The sequence below is a fragment of the Coregonus lavaretus genome (assembly GCF_964263955.1).
Source record: "Coregonus lavaretus genome assembly, chromosome: 34".
NCBI classification, from domain to species: Eukaryota; Metazoa; Chordata; class Actinopteri; order Salmoniformes; family Salmonidae; genus Coregonus; species Coregonus lavaretus.
Window position 1 is genome coordinate 35786025 of NC_140021.1, and position 6000 is coordinate 35792024.

The window sequence follows — 6000 nt, forward strand, 5'->3', positions numbered from 1 at the left end:
TGTCTTGGCTGTTTGTCTAGGGTCGTTGTCCTGTTGGAAGGTGAACCTTCGCCCCAGTCTGAGGTCATAAGCGCTCTAGAGCAGGTTTTCATCAAGGATCTCAGTACTTTGCTCCGTTCATCTTTCCATCGATCCTGAGTAGTCTCTCAGTTCCTGCCGCTGAAAAACATCACCACAGCATGCTGCCACCACCATGCTTCACCGTAGGGATGGTGCCAGGTTTCCTCCAGACATGATGCTTGGCATTCAGGCCAAAAAGTTCAATCTTGGTTTCATCATTAACAGAAAATCTTGTTTCTCATGGTCTGAGAGTCCTTTAGGTGCCTTTTGGCAAAATCCAAGCGGGTTGTCATGTGCCTTTTACTGAGGAATGGCTTCAGTCTGGCCACTCTACCATAAAGGCCTGATTGGTGGAGTGCTGCAGAGATGGTTGTCCTTCTGGAAGGTTCTCGTCTCTCAACAGAGGAACTCTGAAACTCTGTAAGAGTGACCATCGGGTTCTTGGTCACCTCCCTGACCAAGGCCCTTCTCCCCCGATTGCTCAGTTTGGCTGGGCGGCCAGCTCTAGGAAGCGTATTGGTGGTTCCAAACTTCTTCCATTTAAGAATGATGGAGGCCACTGTGTTCTTGGGGACCTTCAATGCTTCAGAAATGTTTTGGTATCCTTCCCCAGATCTATGCCTCGACACAATCTTGTCTCGGAGCTCTATGGACAATTCCTTCGACCTCATGGCTTGGTTTTTGCACTGACATGCAATCAAGTTGTAGAAACATCTCAAGGATGATAAATTGAAACAGGATGCACCTGAGCTCAATTTCGAGTCTCATAGCAAAGGGTCTGAATACTTATGTAAATAACGTATTTCTAGGTTTTATTTTTAATACATTTGCAAACGTTTCTAAAAACGTGTTTTCACTTTGTCATTATGGGGTATTGTGTGTAGATTGATGAGGATTTTTATTTATTTAATACATTTTAGAATAAGGCTTTAACTTAACAAATTGTGGAAAAAGTCAAGGGGTCTGAATACTTTCCGAATGCACTGTATTTCTAGATAAGAAATTGATTAAGTTTGGTCAAAAAGTGACTATATGATTTTGTGTTGTACTTAGTCAATTGAAAATATGCTTAGAGTTTTGAAACAACTGCCTTTTTGATGATCTGTTTTGAGTTTTGTACTAATAGTTGTGAAAATTGCACCAAAGCGCACTTTCTTTCTTTTTTTACTGCATTGCAAACTGATTGAGGAAAGTTGATTGTCAATCAAATTTGCATGAGTAGCACCACAAGGGTTACAGTTTGAAATAGAACAGGTGCTCTCGTCTAGGCTAGGCATCTGTTCCAACTCGTCCATGTCTGCATAAAAACATGGGCAATTTGGGGACAGAATCCTGCAAACAGCTGTACTCAAAATTGAGAACAGCACAATGAACCATTACTTTTTTCCCTATGGGGCTATTCCTATCAATGCAACACCTTCTATCCTTGGTCTATTTGAATTTTACATGAAGATTCATAGTGCTTTCAGAACATGAGATGGGAGTGAGCATCCCCTGGTGGAGAGCTGAGCAGCAGCAGTAGCAGCAGCAGTAGCAGCACACTTACAGTACAGGGCTGGATTCCATCACATCCACCATTGTCTTGCCTCCCCCAGTAAATATTGCTGAAATCTGGTTCTTTGCAAACTTTGACAGTACCATGTCACATTACCACAAGACACAACTTTCAACTCAAGTTCTTAAATCAACCAGGCATCCTTAAATTCTGTATTAAAAACAAAAATATAGTCATATTTGTATTGTATTTTTATAGTTGTTTTAATACTTCGATGTAGAAGAATGAATCATATATTCATGGTACCTTATAGAAACAGTGTATTGAAAGAGAGACTTGAATAATGTCTTATTCATGTCACGAGGATCTGTAAGCAAACATTTCCTCCTCTTCTCTCTCTCAAGTTTCAAGTATTATTAGTCATATGTATTGGATACACATGGTATACACTGTCCAACTAAATACTTACTTGCAGGTTCCTTCTCGACAATGGAACAACAATAAGAAGTAATAAAAGATAAGAATACATAAAGTAAATGGCTCAGTAGAATATACATTTTAGCGCAAGTATAATACGGGAAGGCACACTATATAGTACAATATTTACACATGTACTGTATCAGAGAAAGGGGAGATTGGGGGGAAGTGTTTAAATTGTGGAGTATTAGCAATAGTAAATAACATTAACCCACAATATCCAAGTGAAAAAAATAATTTAAAAAACTCTGAAAATTAGTTACAATGAAAACAGTAAAATACCCTATTTGGATAAGTGAATACCACCCCCCCCCCCCCCCCCCCCCCCTCCCCCTCCCCCCTGAGTCAATACTTGGTGGAACCACCTTTTGCTTGAATTACAGCCATGAGTCTCTTTGAATATGTCTCTACTAACTTTGCACACCTAGACTGTGCAATATTTGCCCATTCATTCTTGCAGAATTGTTCAAGCTCAGTCAAATTGCATGGTGACCGCTCATGGACTGCACTCTTCAAGTCATTCCACAGATTTTTGATGGGATTTAGGTCGAGGCTCTCTGACTAGGCCACTCGAGGACATTCACCTTCTTGTCCTTCAGCCACTGTACGGTTGCTTTGGCGGTGTGCTTTGGGTCATTGTCATGTTGAAACGTGAACCATCTTCCCTTTTTCAACTTCCTGGCAGAGGACTGCAGGTTCTCCTTAAGAATCTGTCGGTATTTTGCACTGTCCATTTTCCCTTTTATCCTGACAAGTGCTCCAGTCCCTGCTGAAGATAAACACCCCCACAACTGGATGCTGCCACTGCCGTGCTTTACTATAGGCATTATGTTCTTTGGGTGGAAAGATGATTTGGGTTTTCGCCAGACATGTCGTTTTGCGTTCAGGCCAAAACGTTCAATTTTGGTCTCACCTGACCACAGCACCTTTTGCCACTTGGCCTCGGAATCTATAATGTGCTTTTTGGCAAAGCTCAAACGAGACTTGAGCTGCTTTTTTTGAGGATAGTTTTTTTTCTTGCCACTCTCCCATAGAGGCCAGATTTGTGGAGCGCTTGTGATATTGTGGTCACATACATACATTGACCAGTCTTTGCCATAAAGGCCTGAAGCTCCTTCAAAGTCACCATTGGCTTCCTGGTAGCCTCTCTGATCAGTCTCCTCCTTGCCCGGTCATCCAGTTTGGAGGGAAGGCCTGACCTATGCAGGGTCTGGGTGGTGCCATACGCCTTCCACTTAACTGTGCTCCGAGGGATAGAAAAACCCTTTGGATTTTTTTTATATCCATCCCCTCAGTTATGCCTTTCCACAACTTTATCTCATAGATCTTTTGAAAGTACCTTTCCGCCCATAGTGGATTCTTTGCTTTGAATTGCACTACTAAGCAGTGGAGTCCTCTATGAACAATTGTTTTATTCTGAACTAATCAAAGTCACTACAATTGATCACCGATGGAAGCCAATTAGCTTGATTTGTGATCTACATTTACATTTACATTTTAGTCATTTAGCAGACGCTCTTATCCAGAGCGACTTACAGTTAGTGAATACATATTTTTTTATACTGGCCCCCCGTGGGAATTGAACCCACAACCCTGGCGTTGCAAACGCCATGCTCTATCAACTGAGCTACATCCCTGCCGGCCATTCCCTCCCCTACCCTGGACGACGCTGGGCCAATTGTGCGCCGCCCATGAGTCTCCCGGTCGCGGCCGGCTGCGACAGAGCCTGGATTCGAACCAGGATCTCTAGTGGCACAGTTAGCACTGCGATGCAGTGCCTTAGACCACTGCGCCACTCAGGAGGACTATGATCTGGAAGGTGGTTGGTTATACCTCAGCAAGTTTGCAATTGCAATTCTAAGGGGGGTGTTCACTTATCCAAATAGGGTATTTTACTCTTTTAATTTAAATTAATTTTCAAATAAAAAAATCAATAAAAAAAAATCACTTGGATATTGTGGGTTACTGTGTGTAAATAAAGCCGAAAAAAATCTGATTTTATATGTTTTCATTTCAGGCTATAAGCAACAAAAGGTGAACATTTTGAAAGGGGGTGGTGACTTTCTATACCCATTGTACATAAAATCCTGTAATTTTTACAGTAAATGACTGACAGCACAGAAGCCAGTAAATAACTGTAGATTTACAGGACCTTTACTGAAACACACATTTGCACAACTGAATGCATTCAACCAAAATGTGTCTTCCACATTTAACCCAACCCCTCTGAATCAGAGAGGTGCGGGGGGCTGCCTTAATCGATATCGTCGGCACCCAGGGTGTTGTTGTTAACTGCCTTGATCAAGGGCAGAACAGCAGATTTTGCATTACTGGAAGTAATATATCACAGTAGTTAGTAAACATTCTCAGTAACGTAACATAATCTTTCTACTTGCTATGACTGTGATATATTCTAGTTTACCTACCTTTGTTTAATGCACTGACTGTAAATTGCTCTGGATAAGAGTGTCTGCTAAATGACTAAAATGTAAATGTAACAATGAACACTTGCAAAGTACACTGCTGGGTATTATTCTAATGAGCTCCACCCCCAAACAAGGCCAAATTGATCAAACTACAAATTGTTTGAGGGCGGAGCTCATTATAATAATACCCAGCAGTGTGCTTTGCAAGTGTTCATTTTTACATTTACATTTTGGTCATTAAGTAGACACTCTTATCCAGAGCGACTTACATGCATTAAACTCTGGTTAATATTTTTTTTTTAAACATGTCACAGTTATAGCAAGTAAAACGTTTCTGTAACCATTACTGAGAATTAGGGATAACCCCATTTCATCGACTGGTCGATTGTTTGGCCAATAGGCTGTTGGTCGACCGAGATTACTTTAGTTGAGCAGTCGCGAATGTTTATTATTTTCATGGCGCACAAGACACCTGTCTGATTCTCACCTGTCTCAGTGGACTAATCCATGGAGGAGGCCACAGGGATGACACAGTCCATCCCTCTACGACATGTGATACTGCAATTGTTTACGGTTATATTATGTAAAAAGAATAAAGCAACACTGATAAATCTAATATCATTTTATAAGACATGCACTTTCTCCCGCGTTGGATATGGTCGCTGTCTGTGGTTCTGAAACATATTCTTCAGTCCACTGTTGAATTGGCACCATTCCCTATGTTGCTATATGCATAATAGCAAAATTGTCACGGATTCAGCCGAGGCTGCTCCTCCTCCTTGCTCGGGCAGGCTTCGACGTCCGTCGTCCCCGGAGTACTAGCTGCTGCCGATCGATGTTTCGGTGTTTGTCTTGTTTAGTCTTTATTGTGTACACCTGTTTCCCATTATGTTTGATTGTGTTCCCTTTAATACCCTCTGTGTCTCATTGTGTATTGTGCGTTATTGTTTTGGACTTTGCGGCAGTTGCCTTTGTGTGCGGGTTTTGTTATTTTTCCCTCGCTGTTCGAGGTTGCCAGTGTACTTTGTTTTGTTGCACTGAATCTAGTAAAAGTTCTGCCAGTAGCTCGTGTCCTGCTCTTGACTTCGCCTACCACATATACGTCGCCCTGACAGAATAACGCACCTATTAGACATGGAGTCAGCAGGAGCGGCGGTGCCAGCTGGATCAATAGAAGAGCGCGTAGAACAACAAGCGGCTATGATCCAGGCTCTCGGCACCGCCATGGAACAGGTGGTGAAAACCGTGGAGCGATGGGAAAGAAGAAGTTGGTCTACACCTCCTCCGACGATACCACCACCATCAGCTATGCCCATCGCTTCATCTCCGGGGTCCAGTGGGATTCGGCTCTCGCTCCCGAGGGCTTATGATGGCACAGCTGCCGGGTGTCAGGGTTTCCTGCTCCAGGTGGAACTCTACCTGGCAACCATCCACCCGGCGCCCTCGGGATACGAGAGCGTGTCCGCCCTCATCTCCTGTCTGTCCGGCAAGGCGCTGGAGTGGGCCAACGCCGAGTGGGGGGGAATAGACGCCGACACAGTC